This window comes from Octopus bimaculoides, unplaced genomic scaffold, assembly GCF_046866305.1.
Source record: "Octopus bimaculoides isolate indiv1 unplaced genomic scaffold, ASM4686630v1 contig40, whole genome shotgun sequence".
NCBI classification, from domain to species: Eukaryota; Metazoa; Mollusca; class Cephalopoda; order Octopoda; family Octopodidae; genus Octopus; species Octopus bimaculoides.
In genome coordinates this window covers 415,001-438,436 of record NW_028315290.1, presented here as the reverse complement: position 1 = coordinate 438,436, position 23,436 = coordinate 415,001, and positions in this window count along the sequence as shown.

The window sequence follows — 23,436 nt, the reverse complement described above, 5'->3', positions numbered from 1 at the left end:
GCGGATCGGGAAGCGACAACTAGCCCGTCCGCCGCGCCGGCGGCGACGCGACACGAGGTCAGCGGCGTAACCTGACCGGGTCCTCGAAGACGACGTCGACGAGGCCGCGGGTCGGCGAGGAGGAGGAGGATACCGATCGGTCGATGGTGACAGCACGAACAGGCGGGCAGGCGGCTGTCGGCGGGGCGAGCGAGCGAGCGAGCCTGACGCGGCGCACTGTATTCGGGCGGACGCAGGCTGGGTGAAAACTGCGCGGTCGGCAGCTGCCAGAGAGAGAACGAGAAGGAAGCATAACGACAGCGGAAACGATTTGCGGGCTTCGTTCACCGCTGATGACGCCGCCGCTTCTACTTGCTCGTTGCTCGGCTGAGGCTGCACTGTTAGAGGGCCGACGATTGCGAGGAGGCCCGGCCGCGGCTTACGAAACCGGCTGGATGGCGCCGGAAAGGCGAGGAGGAGGCGACGACGACGACGGCGATGTTGGCCGGCCGACGCCAGGAAGGAAGACGAGAGAGATATTGATGTTCGTGGAGCCGCAAAGCGTGCAGCACCGTCGGCCTAGCGCACTGTATTCGGGCGGACGCAGGCTGGGTGAAAACTGCGCGGTCGGCAGCTGCCAGAGAGAGAACGAGAAGGAAGCATAACGACAGCGGAAACGATTTGCGGGCTTCGTTCACCGCTGATGACGCCGCCGCTTCTACTTGCTCGTTGCTCGTTGCTCGGCTGAGGCCGCACTGTTAGAGGGCCGACGATTGCGAGGGGGCCCGGCCGCGGCTTACGAAACCGGCTGGATGGCGCCGGAAAGGCGAGGAGGAGGCGACGGCGACGACGGCGATGTTGGCCGGCCGACGCCAGGAAGGAAGACGAGAGAGATATTGATGTTCGTGGAGCCGCAAAGCGTGCAGCACCGTCGGCCTAGCGCACTGTATTCGGGCGGACGCAGGCTGGGTGAAAACTGCGCGGTCGGCAGCTGCCAGAGAGAGAACGAGAAGGAAGCATAACGACAGCGGAAACGATTTGCGGGCTTCGTTCACCGCTGATGACGCCGCTTCTACTTGCTCGTTGCTCGTTGCTCGGCTGAGGCTGCACTGTTAGAGGGCCGACGATTGCGAGGGGGCCCGGCCGCGGCTTACGAAACCGGCTGGATGGCGCCGGAAAGGCGAGGAGGAGGCGACGACGGCGACGACGGCGATGTTGGCCGGCCGACGCCAGGAAGGAAGACGAGAGAGATATTGATGTTCGTGGAGCCGCAAAGCGTGCAGCACCGTCGGCCTAGCGCACTGTATTCGGGCGGACGCAGGCTGGGTGAAAACTGCGCGGTCGGCAGCTGCCAGAGAGAGAACGAGAAGGAAGCACAACGACAGCGGAAACGATTTGCAGGCCTCGTTCACCGCTGCTACTTGCTCGTTGCTTGTTGCTCGTTGCTCGGCTGAGGCTGCACTGTTAGAGGGCCGACGATTGCGAGGGGGCCCGGCCGCGGCTTACGAAACCGGCTGGATGGCGCCGGAAAGGCGAGGAGGAGGCGACGACGACGACGACGACGACGACGACGGCGATGTTGGCCGGCCGACGCCAGGAAGGAAGACGAGAGAGATATTGATGTTCATGGAGCCGCAAAGCGTGCAGCACCGTCGGCCTAGCCCACTGTATTCGGGCGGACGCAGGCTGGGTGAAGACTGCGCGGTCGGCAGCTGCCAGAGAGAGAACGAGAAGGAAGCATAACGACAGCGGAAACGATTTGCGGGCTTCGTTCACCGCTGATGACGCCGCCGCTTCTACTTGCTCGTTGCTCGGCTGAGGCTGCACTGTTAGAGGGCCGACGATTGCGAGGGGGCCCGGCCGCGGCTTACGAAACCGGCTGGATGGCGCCGGAAAGGCGAGGAGGAGGCGACGGCGACGACGGCGATGTTGGCCGGCCGACGCCAGGAAGGAAGACGAGAGAGATATTGATGTTCGTGGAGCCGCAAAGCGTGCAGCACCGTCGGCCTAGCGCACTGTATTCGGGCGGACGCAGGCTGGGTGAAAACTGCGCGGTCGGCAGCTGCCAGAGAGAGAACGAGAAGGAAGCATAACGACAGCGGAAACGATTTGCGGGCTTCGTTCACCGCTGATGACGCCGCCGCCGCTTCTACTTGCTCGTTGCTCGGCTGAGGCTGCACTGTTAGAGGGCCGACGATTGCGAGGGGGCCCGGCCGCGGCTTACGAAACCGGCTGGATGGCGAGAGAGATATTGAGGTTCGGCGGAAGAATCGTGGACGCGCCGGCCGTGTAGAATCAATCGAGCGGCGGGTTAAGCGGGTCCGACCGTCAGCAGAAAGGAGAGGCGAGGACATCCCTTCCGGTCGGAGTGCTTGGCGTAGGCGAGGAAGAGGAGGAGGAGGATACCGATCGGTCGATGGTGACAGCACGAACAGGCGGGCAGGCGGCTGTCGGCGGGCGAACGAGCGAATCTGACGCGGCGCGGGGCGCGGAACGACGGCGTCAGTCGAGGGCGAGGGGCTCGTTACGAGGCGGCGGGCGGGTGGTCGGCGGAAGAATCGTGGACGCGCCGGCCGTGTAGAATCAATCGAGCGGCGGGTTAAGCGGGTCCGACCGTCAGCAGAAAGGAGAGGCGAGGACATCCCTTCCGGTCGGAGTGCTTGGCGTAGGCGTGGAAGAGGAGGAGGAGGATACCGATCGGTCGATGGTGACAGCACGAACAGGCGGGCAGGCGGCTGTCGGCGGGCGAACGAGCGAGCGAATCTGACGCGGCGCGGGGCGCGGAACGACGGCGTCAGCGAGGGCGAGGGGCTCGTTACGAGGCGGCGGGCGGGTGGTCGGCGGAAGAATCGTGGACGCGCCGGCCGTGTAGAATCAATCGAGCGGCGGGTTAAGCGGGTCCGACCGTCAGCAGAAAGGAGAGGCGAGGACATCCCTTCCGGTCGGAGTGCTTGGCGTAGGCGAGGAAGAGGAGGAGGAGGAGGATACCGATCGGTCGATGGTGACAGCACGAACAGGCGGGCAGGCGGCTGTCGGCGGGCGAACGAGCGAATCTGACGCGGCGCGGGGCGCGGAACGACGGCGTCAGTCGAGGGCGAGGGGCTCGTTACGAGGCGGCGGGCGGGTGGTCGGCGGAAGAATCGTGGACGCGCCGGCCGTGTAGAATCAATCGAGCGGCGGGTTAAGCGGGTCCGACCGTCAGCAGAAAGGAGAGGCGAGGACATCCCTTCCGGTCGGAGTGCTTGGCGTAGGCGTGGAAGAGGAGAGGAGGATACCGATCGGTCGATGGTGACAGCACGAACAGGCGGGCAGGCGGCTGTCGGCGGGCGAACGAGCGAGCGAATCTGACGCGGCGCGGGGCGCGGAACGACGGCGTCAGCGAGGGCGAGGGGCTCGTTACGAGGCGGCGGGCGGGTGGTCGGCGGAAGAATCGTGGACGCGCCGGCCGTGTAGAATCAATCGAGCGGCGGGTTAAGCGGGTCCGACCGTCAGCAGAAAGGAGAGGCGAGGATATCCCTTCCGGTCGGAGTGCTTGGCGTAGGCGAGGAAGAGGAGGAGGAGGATACCGATCGGTCGATGGTGACAGCACGAACAGGCGGGCAGGCGGCTGTCGGCGGGCGAACGAGCGAATCTGACGCGGCGCGGCGCGGAACGACGGCGTCAGCGAGGGCGAGGGGCTCGTTACGAGGCGGCGGGCGGGTGGTCGGCGGAAGAATCGTGGACGCGCCGGCCGTGTAGAATCAATCGAGCGGCGGGTTAAGCGGGTCCGACCGTCAGCAGAAAGGAGAGGCGAGGATATCCCTTCCGGTCGGAGTGCTTGGCGTAGGCGAGGAAGAGGAGGAGGAGGATACCGATCGGTCGATGGTGACAGCACGAACAGGCGGGCAGGCGGCTGTCGGCGGGCGAACGAGCGAATCTGACGCGGCGCGGGGCGCGGAACGACGGCGTCAGCGAGGGCGAGGGGCTCGTTACGAGGCGGCGGGCGGGTGGTCGGCGGAAGAATCGTGGACGCGCCGGCCGTGTAGAATCAATCGAGCGGCGGGTTAAGCGGGTCCGACCGTCAGTAGAAAGGAGAGGCGAGGATATCCCTTCCGGTCGGAGTGCTTGGCGTAGGCGAGGAAGAGGAGGATACCGATCGGTCGATGGTGACAGCACGAACAGGCGGGCAGGCGGCTGTCGGCGAGGCGAGCGAGCTAATCTGACGCGGCGCGGGGCGCGGAACGACGTCGTCAGCGAAGGCGAGGTAGCTCACTACTAGGCGAGGAGGTGGTCGGCGGAAGAATCGAGGACACGCCGGCCGTGTAAAAGCAATCGTGCGGCGGGTTAGGCGGGTCCGACCGTCGGAATTAATGAGAGGCTAAAACATTCCTTCCAGTCGGCGAACCCATCCGATCAACGACTACCCTACATAGTAGTCTGGACCCCCTGGGGGTATGAGGGTCACCTAGAGGGTGACTATCCCACCGCACCCCGAGCCGCAAACTCGCGAACTCGGGAACTCGGACCCCGAAACGGGTACGCTAGCGGCCGCGTGGTTCGTATCGCAGCCGACACATCGGCCTTTCCATCGAGCCGCGGCGGTTCGGCGGCGGCAGTCCGCCGCCGAGGCGTACGCATTCTCTTTGCTCGCTCCCAATTGCTTCCTTCTCGCTGCTACTTCCGCCGCTGCTGCTGCCGCCGCCACGACTCGCTCGGCCTGCTTCTTCTTTCTCGTCCGCCTAGGCCGCCGTGTAACACACACAGACACACACACTCCCGGCCGACAGCGCTTTCGATCGCAAACTCACGGGTACGGTACCAGCCGCGTGGCTCGTATCGCAGCCGACACGTCGGCATTTCAATCGAACCGGCGGTTCGGCGGTGGCCGTCCGCCGCCGAGGCGTCCGCATTCTCTTTGCTCGCTCACAATCGCTTCCTTAACGCTGCCGCCACGACTCGCTCGGCCTGCTGCTTCGGCTTCTTCATCTTCTTCCTTCTCGTCCGCCTTGGCGGCCCGTATCGCAGCCGACACGTCGGCCTTTCCATCTCACCGGCGGCAGTCCGCCGCCGAAGCGTCCGCATTCTTTTTGCTCGCTCCCAATCGCTTCCTTCTCGTCCGCCTAGTCCGCCGGCTAGGCCGCACACACTCCCGGCCGACAGCGCTTTCGATCGCAAACTCACGGGTACGGTACCGGCCGCGTGGCTCGTATCGCAGCCGACACGTCGGCCTTTCCATCGCGGTGCCGGCGGTTCGGCGGCGGCAGTCCGCCGCCGAGGCGTCGCTCTCAATTCGGCCTCTTTCGATCGGCTCTGCGGGTACGCGGCGGCGCCCGGCCGGCCGGCCGCCGGCCGACCGTCTGCCTTTCAATCGGCTGCGGTTCGGGGTGCGGGTCATAGGGTACGACCGTCCGATCGACGACTACCCTACATAGTAGTCTGGACCCCCTTGGCGTATGAGGGTCACCTAGAGGGTGACTATCCCACCGCACCCCGAGCCGCAAACTCGCGAACTCGGGAACTCGGACCCCCAAACGGGTACGCTAGCGGCCGCGTGGCTCGTATCGCAGCGCCGACACGTCGGCCTTTTCCATCTAGCCGGCGGCCGTCCGCCGCCGAGGCGTCCGCATTCTCTTTACTCGCTGCCAGTCGCTTCCCTCTCGCTGCCGCTTGCTGCTGCTTCTTCCTCTTCTTCTTCTTTCTCGTCCGCCTTGGCCGCCGTGTAACACACACACACAGACACACACACTCCCGGTCGACAGCGCTTTCGATCGCCAACTTACGGGTACGCTACCGGCCGCGTGGCTCGTAAGGCAGCCGATACGTAGGCCTTTCCATCGCACCGGCGGTTCGGCTGCGGCCGTCCGCCGCCGAGGCGTCCGCATTCTCTTTGCTCGCTCACAATCGCTTCCTTCACGCTGCCGCCACGACTCGCTCGGCCTGCTGCTTCGGCTTCTTCATCTTCTTCCTTCTCGTCCGCCTTGGCGGCCTTGGCGGCCCGTATCGCAGCCGACACGTCGGCCTTTCCATCTCGCCGGCGGCAGTCCGCCGCCGAAGCGTCCGCATTCTTTTTGCTCGCTCCCAATCGCTTCCTTCTCGTCCGCCTAGTCCGCCGGCTAGGCCGCACACACTCCCGGCCGACAGCGCTTTCGATCGCAAACTCACGGGTACGGTACCGGCCGCGTGGCTCGTATCGCAGCCGACACGTCGGCCTTTCCATCGCGGTGCCGGCGGTTCGGCGGCGGCAGTCCGCCGCCGAGGCGTCGCTCTCAATTCGGCCTCTTTCGATCGGCTCTGCGGGTACGCGGCGGCGCCCGGCCGGCCGGCCGCCGGCCGACCGTCTGCCTTTCAATCGGCTGCGGTTCGGGGTGCGGGTCATAGGGTACGACCGTCCGATCGACGACTACCCTACATAGTAGTCTGGACCCCCTGGGGGTATGAGGGTCACCTAGAGGGTGACTATCCCACCGCACCCCGAGCCGCAAACTCGCGAACTCGGGAACTCGGACCCCGAAACGGGTACGCTAGCGGCCGCGTGGTTCGTATCGCAGCCGACACATCGGCCTTTCCATCGAGCCGCGGCGGTTCGGCGGCGGCAGTCCGCCGCCGAGGCGTACGCATTCTCTTTGCTCGCTCCCAATTGCTTCCTTCTCGCTGCTACTTCCGCCGCTGCTGCTGCTGCCGCCGCCACGACTCGCTCGGCCTGCTTCTTCTTTCTCGTCCGCCTAGGCGGCCGTGTAACACACACAGACACACACACTCCCGGCCGACAGCGCTTTCGATCGCAAACTCACGGGTACGGTACCGGCCGCGTGGCTCGTATCGCAGCCGACACGTCGGCATTTCAATCGAACCGGCGGTTCGGCGGCGGCTGTCCGCCGCCGAGGCGTCCGCATTCTCTTTGCTCGCTCACAATCGCTTCCTTAACGCTGCCGCCACGACTCGCTCGGCCTGCTGCTTCGGCTTCTTCATCTTCTTCCTTCTCGTCCGCCTTGGCGGCCCGTATCGCAGCCGACACGTCGGCCTTTCCATCTCACCGGCGGCAGTCCGCCGCCGAAGCGTCCGCATTCTTTTTGCTCGCTCCCAATCGCTTCCTTCTCGTCCGCCTAGTCCGCCGGCTAGGCCGCACACACTCCCGGCCGACAGCGCTTTCGATCGCAAACTCACGGGTACGGTACCGGCCGCGTGGCTCGTATCGCAGCCGACACGTCGGCCTTTCCATCGCGGTGCCGGCGGTTCGGCGGCGGCAGTCCGCCGCCGAGGCGTCGCTCTCAATTCGGCCTCTTTCGATCGGCTCTGCGGGTACGCGGCGGCGCCCGGCCGGCCGGCCGCCGGCCGACCGTCTGCCTTTCAATCGGCTGCGGTTCGGGGTGCGGGTCATAGGGTACGACCGTCCGATCGACGACTACCCTACATAGTAGTCTGGACCCCCTTGGCGTATGAGGGTCACCTAGAGGGTGACTATCCCACCGCACCCCGAGCCGCAAACTCGCGAACTCGGGAACTCGGACCCCCAAACGGGTACGCTAGCGGCCGCGTGGCTCGTATCGCAGCGCCGACACGTCGGCCTTTTCCATCTAGCCGGCGGCCGTCCGCCGCCGAGGCGTCCGCATTCTCTTTACTCGCTGCCAGTCGCTTCCCTCTCGCTGCCGCTTGCTGCTGCTTCTTCCTCTTCTTCTTCTTTCTCGTCCGCCTTGGCCGCCGTGTAACACACACACACAGACACACACACTCCCGGTCGACAGCGCTTTCGATCGCCAACTTACGGGTACGCTACCGGCCGCGTGGCTCGTAAGGCAGCCGATACGTAGGCCTTTCCATCGCACCGGCGGTTCGGCTGCGGCCGTCCGCCGCCGAGGCGTCCGCATTCTCTTTGCTCGCTCACAATCGCTTCCTTCACGCTGCCGCCACGACTCGCTCGGCCTGCTGCTTCGGCTTCTTCATCTTCTTCCTTCTCGTCCGCCTTGGCGGCCTTGGCGGCCCGTATCGCAGCCGACACGTCGGCCTTTCCATCTCGCCGGCGGCAGTCCGCCGCCGAAGCGTCCGCATTCTTTTTGCTCGCTCCCAATCGCTTCCTTCTCGTCCGCCTAGTCCGCCGGCTAGGCCGCACACACTCCCGGCCGACAGCGCTTTCGATCGCAAACTCACGGGTACGGTACCGGCCGCGTGGCTCGTATCGCAGCCGACACGTCGGCCTTTCCATCGCGGTGCCGGCGGTTCGGCGGCGGCAGTCCGCCGCCGAGGCGTCGCTCTCAATTCGGCCTCTTTCGATCGGCTCTGCGGGTACGCGGCGGCGCCCGGCCGGCCGGCCGCCGGCCGACCGTCTGCCTTTCAATCGGCTGCGGTTCGGGGTGCGGGTCATAGGGTACGACCGTCCGATCGACGACTACCCTACATAGTAGTCTGGACCCCCTGGGGGTATGAGGGTCACCTAGAGGGTGACTATCCCACCGCACCCCGAGCCGCAAACTCGCGAACTCGGGAACTCGGACCCCGAAACGGGTACGCTAGCGGCCGCGTGGTTCGTATCGCAGCCGACACATCGGCCTTTTCCATCTAGCCGGCGGCCGTCCGCCGCCGAGGCGTCCGCATTCTCTTTACTCGCTGCCAATCGCTTCCCTCTCGCTGCCGCTTCTTCTTCTTCTTTCTCGTCCGCCTTGGCCGCCGTGTAACACACACACACACACAGACACACACACTCTCGGCCGACAGCGCTTTCGATCGCCAACTCACGGGTACGCTACCGGCTGCGTGGCTCGTAAGGCAGCCGATACGTAGGCCTTTCCATCGCACCGGCGGTTCGGCTGCGGCCGTCCGCCGCCGAGGCGTCCGCATTCTCTTTACTCGCTGCCAATCGCTTCCCTCTCGCTGCCGCTTGCTGCTGCTTCTTCCTCCTCTGCTTCTTCTTCTTTCTCGTCCGCCTTGGCCGCCTTGGCCGCCGTGTAACACACACACACAGACACACACACACACTCCCGGCCGACAGCGCTTTCGATCGCCAACTTACGGGTACGCTACCGGCCGCGTGGCTCGTAAGGCAGCCGATACGTAGGCCTTTCCATCGCACCGGCGGTTCGGCTGCGGCCGTCCGCCGCCGAGGCGTCCGCATTCTCTTTGCTCGCTCACAATCGCTTCCTTCTCGCTGCCGCCACGACTCGCTCGGCTTGCTTGCTTGCTTGCTGCTTCGGCTTCTTCATCTTCTTCCTTCTTCCTTCTCGTCCGCCTTGGCGGCCCGTATCGCAGCCGACACGTCGGCCTTTCCATCTCGCCTGCGGCAGTCCGCCGCCGAAGCGTCCGCATTCTTTTTGCTGGCTCCCAATCGCTTCCTTCTCGTCCGCCTAGTCCGCCGCCGGCTAGGCCGCACACACTCCCGGCCGACAGCGCTTTCGATCGCAAACTCACGGGTACGGTACCGGCCGCGTGGCTCGTATCGCAGCCGACACGTCGGCCTTACCATCGCGGTGCCGGCGGTTCGGCGGCGGCTGTCCGCCGCCGAGGCGTCGCTCTCAATTCGGCCTCTTTCGATCGGCTCTGCGGGTACGCGGCGGCGCCCGGCCGGCCGGCCGCCGGCCGACCGTCTGCCTTTCAATCGGCTGCGGTTCGGGGTGCGGGTCATAGGGTACGACCGTCCGATCGACGACTACCCTACATAGTAGTCTGGACCCCCTTGGGGTATGAGGGTCACCTAGAGCCTGACTATTCCGCCGGGCCCCGACCCGCAAACTCGCGAATCGGGAATCGGGCCCCGTCACGGGTACGGTAGCGGCCGCGTGGCTCGTATCGCAGCGCCGACACGTCGGCCTTTCCATCAAGCCGGCGGCCGTCCGCCGCCGAGGCGTCCGCATTCTCTTTACTCGCTGCCAATCGCTTCCCTCTCGCTGCCGCTTCTTCTTCTTCTTTCTCGTCCGCCTTGGCCGCCGTGTAACACACACACACACACAGACACACACACTCTCGGCCGACAGCGCTTTCGATCGCCAACTCACGGGTACGCTACCGGCTGCGTGGCTCGTAAGGCAGCCGATACGTAGGCCTTTCCATCGCACCGGCGGTTCGGCTGCGGCCGTCCGCCGCCGAGGCGTCCGCATTCTCTTTACTCGCTGCCAATCGCTTCCCTCTCGCTGCCGCTTGCTGCTGCTTCTTCCTCCTCTGCTTCTTCTTCTTTCTCGTCCGCCTTGGCCGCCTTGGCCGCCGTGTAACACACACACACAGACACACACACACACACTCCCGGCCGACAGCGCTTTCGATCGCCAACTTACGGGTACGCTACCGGCCGCGTGGCTCGTAAGGCAGCCGATACGTAGGCCTTTCCATCGCACCGGCGGTTCGGCTGCGGCCGTCCGCCGCCGAGGCGTCCGCATTCTCTTTGCTCGCTCACAATCGCTTCCTTCTCGCTGCCGCCACGACTCGCTGCTTCGGCTTCTTCATCTTCTTCCTTCTTCCTTCTCGTCCGCCTTGGCGGCCCGTATCGCAGCCGACACGTCGGCCTTTCCATCTCGCCTGCGGCAGTCCGCCGCCGAAGCGTCCGCATTCTTTTTGCTGGCTCCCAATCGCTTCCTTCTCGTCCGCCTAGTCCGCCGCCGGCTAGGCCGCACACACTCCCGGCCGACAGCGCTTTCGATCGCAAACTCACGGGTACGGTACCGGCCGCGTGGCTCGTATCGCAGCCGACACGTCGGCCTTACCATCGCGGTGCCGGCGGTTCGGCGGCGGCAGTCCGCCGCCGAGGCGTCGCTCTCAATTCGGCCTCTTTCGATCGGCTCTGCGGGTACGCGGCGGCGCCCGGCCGGCCGGCCGCCGGCCGACCGTCTGCCTTTCAATCGGCTGCGGTTCGGGGTGCGGGTCATAGGGTACGACCGTCCGATCGACGACTACCCTACATAGTAGTCTGGACCCCCTTGGCGTATGAGGGTCACCTAGAGGGTGACTATCCCACCGCACCCCGAGCCGCAAACTCGCGAACTCGGGAACTCGGACCCCCAAACGGGTACGCTAGCGGCCGCGTGGCTCGTATCGCAGCGCCGACACGTCGGCCTTTTCCATCTAGCCGGCGGCCGTCCGCCGCCGAGGCGTCCGCATTCTCTTTACTCGCTGCCAGTCGCTTCCCTCTCGCTGCCGCTTGCTGCTGCTTCTTCCTCTTCTTCTTCTTTCTCGTCCGCCTTGGCCGCCGTGTAACACACACACACAGACACACACACTCCCGGTCGACAGCGCTTTCGATCGCCAACTTACGGGTACGCTACCGGCCGCGTGGCTCGTAAGGCAGCCGATACGTAGGCCTTTCCATCGCACCGGCGGTTCGGCTGCGGCCGTCCGCCGCCGAGGCGTCCGCATTCTCTTTGCTCGCTCACAATCGCTTCCTTCACGCTGCCGCCACGACTCGCTCGGCCTGCTGCTTCGGCTTCTTCATCTTCTTCCTTCTCGTCCGCCTTGGCGGCCTTGGCGGCCCGTATCGCAGCCGACACGTCGGCCTTTCCATCTCGCCGGCGGCAGTCCGCCGCCGAAGCGTCCGCATTCTTTTTGCTCGCTCCCAATCGCTTCCTTCTCGTCCGCCTAGTCCGCCGGCTAGGCCGCACACACTCCCGGCCGACAGCGCTTTCGATCGCAAACTCACGGGTACGGTACCGGCCGCGTGGCTCGTATCGCAGCCGACACGTCGGCATTTCAATCGAACCGGCGGTTCGGCGGCGGCTGTCCGCCGCCGAGGCGTCCGCATTCTCTTTGCTCGCTCACAATCGCTTCCTTAACGCTGCCGCCACGACTCGCTCGGCCTGCTGCTTCGGCTTCTTCATCTTCTTCCTTCTCGTCCGCCTTGGCGGCCCGTATCGCAGCCGACACGTCGGCCTTTCCATCTCACCGGCGGCAGTCCGCCGCCGAAGCGTCCGCATTCTTTTTGCTCGCTCCCAATCGCTTCCTTCTCGTCCGCCTAGTCCGCCGGCTAGGCCGCACACACTCCCGGCCGACAGCGCTTTCGATCGCAAACTCACGGGTACGGTACCGGCCGCGTGGCTCGTATCGCAGCCGACACGTCGGCCTTTCCATCGCGGTGCCGGCGGTTCGGCGGCGGCAGTCCGCCGCCGAGGCGTCGCTCTCAATTCGGCCTCTTTCGATCGGCTCTGCGGGTACGCGGCGGCGCCCGGCCGGCCGGCCGCCGGCCGACCGTCTGCCTTTCAATCGGCTGCGGTTCGGGGTGCGGGTCATAGGGTACGACCGTCCGATCGACGACTACCCTACATAGTAGTCTGGACCCCCTTGGCGTATGAGGGTCACCTAGAGGGTGACTATCCCACCGCACCCCGAGCCGCAAACTCGCGAACTCGGGAACTCGGACCCCCAAACGGGTACGCTAGCGGCCGCGTGGCTCGTATCGCAGCGCCGACACGTCGGCCTTTTCCATCTAGCCGGCGGCCGTCCGCCGCCGAGGCGTCCGCATTCTCTTTACTCGCTGCCAGTCGCTTCCCTCTCGCTGCCGCTTGCTGCTGCTTCTTCCTCTTCTTCTTCTTTCTCGTCCGCCTTGGCCGCCGTGTAACACACACACACAGACACACACACTCCCGGTCGACAGCGCTTTCGATCGCCAACTTACGGGTACGCTACCGGCCGCGTGGCTCGTAAGGCAGCCGATACGTAGGCCTTTCCATCGCACCGGCGGTTCGGCTGCGGCCGTCCGCCGCCGAGGCGTCCGCATTCTCTTTGCTCGCTCACAATCGCTTCCTTCACGCTGCCGCCACGACTCGCTCGGCCTGCTGCTTCGGCTTCTTCATCTTCTTCCTTCTCGTCCGCCTTGGCGGCCTTGGCGGCCCGTATCGCAGCCGACACGTCGGCCTTTCCATCTCGCCGGCGGCAGTCCGCCGCCGAAGCGTCCGCATTCTTTTTGCTCGCTCCCAATCGCTTCCTTCTCGTCCGCCTAGTCCGCCGGCTAGGCCGCACACACTCCCGGCCGACAGCGCTTTCGATCGCAAACTCACGGGTACGGTACCGGCCGCGTGGCTCGTATCGCAGCCGACACGTCGGCCTTTCCATCGCGGTGCCGGCGGTTCGGCGGCGGCAGTCCGCCGCCGAGGCGTCGCTCTCAATTCGGCCTCTTTCGATCGGCTCTGCGGGTACGCGGCGGCGCCCGGCCGGCCGGCCGCCGGCCGACCGTCTGCCTTTCAATCGGCTGCGGTTCGGGGTGCGGGTCATAGGGTACGACCGTCCGATCGACGACTACCCTACATAGTAGTCTGGACCCCCTGGGGGTATGAGGGTCACCTAGAGGGTGACTATCCCACCGCACCCCGAGCCGCAAACTCGCGAACTCGGGAACTCGGACCCCGAAACGGGTACGCTAGCGGCCGCGTGGTTCGTATCGCAGCCGACACATCGGCCTTTCCATCGAGCCGCGGCGGTTCGGCGGCGGCAGTCCGCCGCCGAGGCGTACGCATTCTCTTTGCTCGCTCCCAATTGCTTCCTTCTCGCTGCTACTTCCGCCGCTGCTGCTGCTGCCGCCGCCACGACTCGCTCGGCCTGCTTCTTCTTTCTCGTCCGCCTAGGCGGCCGTGTAACACACACAGACACACACACTCCCGGCCGACAGCGCTTTCGATCGCAAACTCACGGGTACGGTACCGGCCGCGTGGCTCGTATCGCAGCCGACACGTCGGCATTTCAATCGAACCGGCGGTTCGGCGGCGGCTGTCCGCCGCCGAGGCGTCCGCATTCTCTTTGCTCGCTCACAATCGCTTCCTTAACGCTGCCGCCACGACTCGCTCGGCCTGCTGCTTCGGCTTCTTCATCTTCTTCCTTCTCGTCCGCCTTGGCGGCCCGTATCGCAGCCGACACGTCGGCCTTTCCATCTCACCGGCGGCAGTCCGCCGCCGAAGCGTCCGCATTCTTTTTGCTCGCTCCCAATCGCTTCCTTCTCGTCCGCCTAGTCCGCCGGCTAGGCCGCACACACTCCCGGCCGACAGCGCTTTCGATCGCAAACTCACGGGTACGGTACCGGCCGCGTGGCTCGTATCGCAGCCGACACGTCGGCCTTTCCATCGCGGTGCCGGCGGTTCGGCGGCGGCAGTCCGCCGCCGAGGCGTCGCTCTCAATTCGGCCTCTTTCGATCGGCTCTGCGGGTACGCGGCGGCGCCCGGCCGGCCGGCCGCCGGCCGACCGTCTGCCTTTCAATCGGCTGCGGTTCGGGGTGCGGGTCATAGGGTACGACCGTCCGATCGACGACTACCCTACATAGTAGTCTGGACCCCCTTGGCGTATGAGGGTCACCTAGAGGGTGACTATCCCACCGCACCCCGAGCCGCAAACTCGCGAACTCGGGAACTCGGACCCCCAAACGGGTACGCTAGCGGCCGCGTGGCTCGTATCGCAGCGCCGACACGTCGGCCTTTTCCATCTAGCCGGCGGCCGTCCGCCGCCGAGGCGTCCGCATTCTCTTTACTCGCTGCCAGTCGCTTCCCTCTCGCTGCCGCTTGCTGCTGCTTCTTCCTCTTCTTCTTCTTTCTCGTCCGCCTTGGCCGCCGTGTAACACACACACACAGACACACACACTCCCGGTCGACAGCGCTTTCGATCGCCAACTTACGGGTACGCTACCGGCCGCGTGGCTCGTAAGGCAGCCGATACGTAGGCCTTTCCATCGCACCGGCGGTTCGGCTGCGGCCGTCCGCCGCCGAGGCGTCCGCATTCTCTTTGCTCGCTCACAATCGCTTCCTTCACGCTGCCGCCACGACTCGCTCGGCCTGCTGCTTCGGCTTCTTCATCTTCTTCCTTCTCGTCCGCCTTGGCGGCCTTGGCGGCCCGTATCGCAGCCGACACGTCGGCCTTTCCATCTCGCCGGCGGCAGTCCGCCGCCGAAGCGTCCGCATTCTTTTTGCTCGCTCCCAATCGCTTCCTTCTCGTCCGCCTAGTCCGCCGGCTAGGCCGCACACACTCCCGGCCGACAGCGCTTTCGATCGCAAACTCACGGGTACGGTACCGGCCGCGTGGCTCGTATCGCAGCCGACACGTCGGCCTTTCCATCGCGGTGCCGGCGGTTCGGCGGCGGCAGTCCGCCGCCGAGGCGTCGCTCTCAATTCGGCCTCTTTCGATCGGCTCTGCGGGTACGCGGCGGCGCCCGGCCGGCCGGCCGCCGGCCGACCGTCTGCCTTTCAATCGGCTGCGGTTCGGGGTGCGGGTCATAGGGTACGACCGTCCGATCGACGACTACCCTACATAGTAGTCTGGACCCCCTGGGGGTATGAGGGTCACCTAGAGGGTGACTATCCCACCGCACCCCGAGCCGCAAACTCGCGAACTCGGGAACTCGGACCCCGAAACGGGTACGCTAGCGGCCGCGTGGTTCGTATCGCAGCCGACACATCGGCCTTTCCATCGAGCCGCGGCGGTTCGGCGGCGGCAGTCCGCCGCCGAGGCGTACGCATTCTCTTTGCTCGCTCCCAATTGCTTCCTTCTCGCTGCTACTTCCGCCGCTGCTGCTGCTGCCGCCGCCACGACTCGCTCGGCCTGCTTCTTCTTTCTCGTCCGCCTAGGCGGCCGTGTAACACACACAGACACACACACTCCCGGCCGACAGCGCTTTCGATCGCAAACTCACGGGTACGGTACCGGCCGCGTGGCTCGTATCGCAGCCGACACGTCGGCATTTCAATCGAACCGGCGGTTCGGCGGCGGCTGTCCGCCGCCGAGGCGTCCGCATTCTCTTTGCTCGCTCACAATCGCTTCCTTAACGCTGCCGCCACGACTCGCTCGGCCTGCTGCTTCGGCTTCTTCATCTTCTTCCTTCTCGTCCGCCTTGGCGGCCCGTATCGCAGCCGACACGTCGGCCTTTCCATCTCACCGGCGGCAGTCCGCCGCCGAAGCGTCCGCATTCTTTTTGCTCGCTCCCAATCGCTTCCTTCTCGTCCGCCTAGTCCGCCGGCTAGGCCGCACACACTCCCGGCCGACAGCGCTTTCGATCGCAAACTCACGGGTACGGTACCGGCCGCGTGGCTCGTATCGCAGCCGACACGTCGGCCTTTCCATCGCGGTGCCGGCGGTTCGGCGGCGGCAGTCCGCCGCCGAGGCGTCGCTCTCAATTCGGCCTCTTTCGATCGGCTCTGCGGGTACGCGGCGGCGCCCGGCCGGCCGGCCGCCGGCCGACCGTCTGCCTTTCAATCGGCTGCGGTTCGGGGTGCGGGTCATAGGGTACGACCGTCCGATCGACGACTACCCTACATAGTAGTCTGGACCCCCTTGGCGTATGAGGGTCACCTAGAGGGTGACTATCCCACCGCACCCCGAGCCGCAAACTCGCGAACTCGGGAACTCGGACCCCCAAACGGGTACGCTAGCGGCCGCGTGGCTCGTATCGCAGCGCCGACACGTCGGCCTTTTCCATCTAGCCGGCGGCCGTCCGCCGCCGAGGCGTCCGCATTCTCTTTACTCGCTGCCAGTCGCTTCCCTCTCGCTGCCGCTTGCTGCTGCTTCTTCCTCTTCTTCTTCTTTCTCGTCCGCCTTGGCCGCCGTGTAACACACACACACAGACACACACACTCCCGGTCGACAGCGCTTTCGATCGCCAACTTACGGGTACGCTACCGGCCGCGTGGCTCGTAAGGCAGCCGATACGTAGGCCTTTCCATCGCACCGGCGGTTCGGCTGCGGCCGTCCGCCGCCGAGGCGTCCGCATTCTCTTTGCTCGCTCACAATCGCTTCCTTCACGCTGCCGCCACGACTCGCTCGGCCTGCTGCTTCGGCTTCTTCATCTTCTTCCTTCTCGTCCGCCTTGGCGGCCTTGGCGGCCCGTATCGCAGCCGACACGTCGGCCTTTCCATCTCGCCGGCGGCAGTCCGCCGCCGAAGCGTCCGCATTCTTTTTGCTCGCTCCCAATCGCTTCCTTCTCGTCCGCCTAGTCCGCCGGCTAGGCCGCACACACTCCCGGCCGACAGCGCTTTCGATCGCAAACTCACGGGTACGGTACCGGCCGCGTGGCTCGTATCGCAGCCGACACGTCGGCCTTTCCATCGCGGTGCCGGCGGTTCGGCGGCGGCAGTCCGCCGCCGAGGCGTCGCTCTCAATTCGGCCTCTTTCGATCGGCTCTGCGGGTACGCGGCGGCGCCCGGCCGGCCGGCCGCCGGCCGACCGTCTGCCTTTCAATCGGCTGCGGTTCGGGGTGCGGGTCATAGGGTACGACCGTCCGATCGACGACTACCCTACATAGTAGTCTGGACCCCCTGGGGGTATGAGGGTCACCTAGAGGGTGACTATCCCACCGCACCCCGAGCCGCAAACTCGCGAACTCGGGAACTCGGACCCCGAAACGGGTACGCTAGCGGCCGCGTGGTTCGTATCGCAGCCGACACATCGGCCTTTCCATCGAGCCGCGGCGGTTCGGCGGCGGCAGTCCGCCGCCGAGGCGTACGCATTCTCTTTGCTCGCTCCCAATTGCTTCCTTCTCGCTGCTACTTCCGCCGCTGCTGCTGCTGCCGCCGCCACGACTCGCTCGGCCTGCTTCTTCTTTCTCGTCCGCCTAGGCGGCCGTGTAACACACACAGACACACACACTCCCGGCCGACAGCGCTTTCGATCGCAAACTCACGGGTACGGTACCGGCCGCGTGGCTCGTATCGCAGCCGACACGTCGGCATTTCAATCGAACCGGCGGTTCGGCGGCGGCTGTCCGCCGCCGAGGCGTCCGCATTCTCTTTGCTCGCTCACAATCGCTTCCTTAACGCTGCCGCCACGACTCGCTCGGCCTGCTGCTTCGGCTTCTTCATCTTCTTCCTTCTCGTCCGCCTTGGCGGCCCGTATCGCAGCCGACACGTCGGCCTTTCCATCTCACCGGCGGCAGTCCGCCGCCGAAGCGTCCGCATTCTTTTTGCTCGCTCCCAATCGCTTCCTTCTCGTCCGCCTAGTCCGCCGGCTAGGCCGCACACACTCCCGGCCGACAGCGCTTTCGATCGCAAACTCACGGGTACGGTACCGGCCGCGTGGCTCGTATCGCAGCCGACACGTCGGCCTTTCCATCGCGGTGCCGGCGGTTCGGCGGCGGCAGTCCGCCGCCGAGGCGTCGCTCTCAATTCGGCCTCTTTCGATCGGCTCTGCGGGTACGCGGCGGCGCCCGGCCGGCCGGCCGCCGGCCGACCGTCTGCCTTTCAATCGGCTGCGGTTCGGGGTGCGGGTCATAGGGTACGACCGTCCGATCGACGACTACCCTACATAGTAGTCTGGACCCCCTTGGCGTATGAGGGTCACCTAGAGGGTGACTATCCCACCGCACCCCGAGCCGCAAACTCGCGAACTCGGGAACTCGGACCCCCAAACGGGTACGCTAGCGGCCGCGTGGCTCGTATCGCAGCGCCGACACGTCGGCCTTTTCCATCTAGCCGGCGGCCGTCCGCCGCCGAGGCGTCCGCATTCTCTTTACTCGCTGCCAGTCGCTTCCCTCTCGCTGCCGCTTGCTGCTGCTTCTTCCTCTTCTTCTTCTTTCTCGTCCGCCTTGGCCGCCGTGTAACACACACACACAGACACACACACTCCCGGTCGACAGCGCTTTCGATCGCCAACTTACGGGTACGCTACCGGCCGCGTGGCTCGTAAGGCAGCCGATACGTAGGCCTTTCCATCGCACCGGCGGTTCGGCTGCGGCCGTCCGCCGCCGAGGCGTCCGCATTCTCTTTGCTCGCTCACAATCGCTTCCTTCACGCTGCCGCCACGACTCGCTCGGCCTGCTGCTTCGGCTTCTTCATCTTCTTCCTTCTCGTCCGCCTTGGCGGCCTTGGCGGCCCGTATCGCAGCCGACACGTCGGCCTTTCCATCTCGCCGGCGGCAGTCCGCCGCCGAAGCGTCCGCATTCTTTTTGCTCGCTCCCAATCGCTTCCTTCTCGTCCGCCTAGTCCGCCGGCTAGGCCGCACACACTCCCGGCCGACAGCGCTTTCGATCGCAAACTCACGGGTACGGTACCGGCCGCGTGGCTCGTATCGCAGCCGACACGTCGGCCTTTCCATCGCGGTGCCGGCGGTTCGGCGGCGGCAGTCCGCCGCCGAGGCGTCGCTCTCAATTCGGCCTCTTTCGATCGGCTCTGCGGGTACGCGGCGGCGCCCGGCCGGCCGGCCGCCGGCCGACCGTCTGCCTTTCAATCGGCTGCGGTTCGGGGTGCGGGTCATAGGGTACGACCGTCCGATCGACGACTACCCTACATAGTAGTCTGGACCCCCTGGGGGTATGAGGGTCACCTAGAGGGTGACTATCCCACCGCACCCCGAGCCGCAAACTCGCGAACTCGGGAACTCGGACCCCGAAACGGGTACGCTAGCGGCCGCGTGGTTCGTATCGCAGCCGACACATCGGCCTTTCCATCGAGCCGCGGCGGTTCGGCGGCGGCAGTCCGCCGCCGAGGCGTACGCATTCTCTTTGCTCGCTCCCAATTGCTTCCTTCTCGCTGCTACTTCCGCCGCTGCTGCTGCTGCCGCCGCCACGACTCGCTCGGCCTGCTTCTTCTTTCTCGTCCGCCTAGGCGGCCGTGTAACACACACAGACACACACACTCCCGGCCGACAGCGCTTTCGATCGCAAACTCACGGGTACGGTACCGGCCGCGTGGCTCGTATCGCAGCCGACACGTCGGCATTTCAATCGAACCGGCGGTTCGGCGGCGGCTGTCCGCCGCCGAGGCGTCCGCATTCTCTTTGCTCGCTCACAATCGCTTCCTTAACGCTGCCGCCACGACTCGCTCGGCCTGCTGCTTCGGCTTCTTCATCTTCTTCCTTCTCGTCCGCCTTGGCGGCCCGTATCGCAGCCGACACGTCGGCCTTTCCATCTCACCGGCGGCAGTCCGCCGCCGAAGCGTCCGCATTCTTTTTGCTCGCTCCCAATCGCTTCCTTCTCGTCCGCCTAGTCCGCCGGCTAGGCCGCACACACTCCCGGCCGACAGCGCTTTCGATCGCAAACTCACGGGTACGGTACCGGCCGCGTGGCTCGTATCGCAGCCGACACGTCGGCCTTTCCATCGCGGTGCCGGCGGTTCGGCGGCGGCAGTCCGCCGCCGAGGCGTCGCTCTCAATTCGGCCTCTTTCGATCGGCTCTGCGGGTACGCGGCGGCGCCCGGCCGGCCGGCCGCCGGCCGACCGTCTGCCTTTCAATCGGCTGCGGTTCGGGGTGCGGGTCATAGGGTACGACCGTCCGATCGACGACTACCCTACATAGTAGTCTGGACCCCCTTGGCGTATGAGGGTCACCTAGAGGGTGACTATCCCACCGCACCCCGAGCCGCAAACTCGCGAACTCGGGAACTCGGACCCCCAAACGGGTACGCTAGCGGCCGCGTGGCTCGTATCGCAGCGCCGACACGTCGGCCTTTTCCATCTAGCCGGCGGCCGTCCGCCGCCGAGGCGTCCGCATTCTCTTTACTCGCTGCCAGTCGCTTCCCTCTCGCTGCCGCTTGCTGCTGCTTCTTCCTCTTCTTCTTCTTTCTCGTCCGCCTTGGCCGCCGTGTAACACACACACACAGACACACACACTCCCGGTCGACAGCGCTTTCGATCGCCAACTTACGGGTACGCTACCGGCCGCGTGGCTCGTAAGGCAGCCGATACGTAGGCCTTTCCATCGCACCGGCGGTTCGGCTGCGGCCGTCCGCCGCCGAGGCGTCCGCATTCTCTTTGCTCGCTCACAATCGCTTCCTTCACGCTGCCGCCACGACTCGCTCGGCCTGCTGCTTCGGCTTCTTCATCTTCTTCCTTCTCGTCCGCCTTGGCGGCCTTGGCGGCCCGTATCGCAGCCGACACGTCGGCCTTTCCATCTCGCCGGCGGCAGTCCGCCGCCGAAGCGTCCGCATTCTTTTTGCTCGCTCCCAATCGCTTCCTTCTCGTCCGCCTAGTCCGCCGGCTAGGCCGCACACACTCCCGGCCGACAGCGCTTTCGATCGCAAACTCACGGGTACGGTACCGGCCGCGTGGCTCGTATCGCAGCCGACACGTCGGCCTTTCCATCGCGGTGCCGGCGGTTCGGCGGCGGCAGTCCGCCGCCGAGGCGTCGCTCTCAATTCGGCCTCTTTCGATCGGCTCTGCGGGTACGCGGCGGCGCCCGGCCGGCCGGCCGCCGGCCGACCGTCTGCCTTTCAATCGGCTGCGGTTCGGGGTGCGGGTCATAGGGTACGACCGTCCGATCGACGACTACCCTACATAGTAGTCTGGACCCCCTGGGGGTATGAGGGTCACCTAGAGGGTGACTATCCCACCGCACCCCGAGCCGCAAACTCGCGAACTCGGGAACTCGGACCCCGAAACGGGTACGCTAGCGGCCGCGTGGTTCGTATCGCAGCCGACACATCGGCCTTTTCCATCTAGCCGGCGGCCGTCCGCCGCCGAGGCGTCCGCATTCTCTTTACTCGCTGCCAATCGCTTCCCTCTCGCTGCCGCTTCTTCTTCTTCTTTCTCGTCCGCCTTGGCCGCCGTGTAACACACACACACACACAGACACACACACTCTCGGCCGACAGCGCTTTCGATCGCCAACTCACGGGTACGCTACCGGCTGCGTGGCTCGTAAGGCAGCCGATACGTAGGCCTTTCCATCGCACCGGCGGTTCGGCTGCGGCCGTCCGCCGCCGAGGCGTCCGCATTCTCTTTACTCGCTGCCAATCGCTTCCCTCTCGCTGCCGCTTGCTGCTGCTTCTTCCTCCTCTGCTTCTTCTTCTTTCTCGTCCGCCTTGGCCGCCTTGGCCGCCGTGTAACACACACACACAGACACACACACACACTCCCGGCCGACAGCGCTTTCGATCGCCAACTTACGGGTACGCTACCGGCCGCGTGGCTCGTAAGGCAGCCGATACGTAGGCCTTTCCATCGCACCGGCGGTTCGGCTGCGGCCGTCCGCCGCCGAGGCGTCCGCATTCTCTTTGCTCGCTCACAATCGCTTCCTTCTCGCTGCCGCCACGACTCGCTCGGCTTGCTTGCTTGCTTGCTGCTTCGGCTTCTTCATCTTCTTCCTTCTTCCTTCTCGTCCGCCTTGGCGGCCCGTATCGCAGCCGACACGTCGGCCTTTCCATCTCGCCTGCGGCAGTCCGCCGCCGAAGCGTCCGCATTCTTTTTGCTGGCTCCCAATCGCTTCCTTCTCGTCCGCCTAGTCCGCCGCCGGCTAGGCCGCACACACTCCCGGCCGACAGCGCTTTCGATCGCAAACTCACGGGTACGGTACCGGCCGCGTGGCTCGTATCGCAGCCGACACGTCGGCCTTACCATCGCGGTGCCGGCGGTTCGGCGGCGGCTGTCCGCCGCCGAGGCGTCGCTCTCAATTCGGCCTCTTTCGATCGGCTCTGCGGGTACGCGGCGGCGCCCGGCCGGCCGGCCGCCGGCCGACCGTCTGCCTTTCAATCGGCTGCGGTTCGGGGTGCGGGTCATAGGGTACGACCGTCCGATCGACGACTACCCTACATAGTAGTCTGGACCCCCTTGGGGTATGAGGGTCACCTAGAGCCTGACTATTCCGCCGGGCCCCGACCCGCAAACTCGCGAATCGGGAATCGGGCCCCGTCACGGGTACGGTAGCGGCCGCGTGGCTCGTATCGCAGCGCCGACACGTCGGCCTTTCCATCAAGCCGGCGGCCGTCCGCCGCCGAGGCGTCCGCATTCTCTTTACTCGCTGCCAATCGCTTCCCTCTCGCTGCCGCTTCTTCTTCTTCTTTCTCGTCCGCCTTGGCCGCCGTGTAACACACACACACACACAGACACACACACTCTCGGCCGACAGCGCTTTCGATCGCCAACTCACGGGTACGCTACCGGCTGCGTGGCTCGTAAGGCAGCCGATACGTAGGCCTTTCCATCGCACCGGCGGTTCGGCTGCGGCCGTCCGCCGCCGAGGCGTCCGCATTCTCTTTACTCGCTGCCAATCGCTTCCCTCTCGCTGCCGCTTGCTGCTGCTTCTTCCTCCTCTGCTTCTTCTTCTTTCTCGTCCGCCTTGGCCGCCTTGGCCGCCGTGTAACACACACACACAGACACACACACACACTCCCGGCCGACAGCGCTTTCGATCGCCAACTTACGGGTACGCTACCGGCCGCGTGGCTCGTAAGGCAGCCGATACGTAGGCCTTTCCATCGCACCGGCGGTTCGGCTGCGGCCGTCCGCCGCCGAGGCGTCCGCATTCTCTTTGCTCGCTCACAATCGCTTCCTTCTCGCTGCCGCCACGACTCGCTGCTTCGGCTTCTTCATCTTCTTCCTTCTTCCTTCTCGTCCGCCTTGGCGGCCCGTATCGCAGCCGACACGTCGGCCTTTCCATCTCGCCTGCGGCAGTCCGCCGCCGAAGCGTCCGCATTCTTTTTGCTGGCTCCCAATCGCTTCCTTCTCGTCCGCCTAGTCCGCCGCCGGCTAGGCCGCACACACTCCCGGCCGACAGCGCTTTCGATCGCAAACTCACGGGTACGGTACCGGCCGCGTGGCTCGTATCGCAGCCGACACGTCGGCCTTACCATCGCGGTGCCGGCGGTTCGGCGGCGGCTGTCCGCCGCC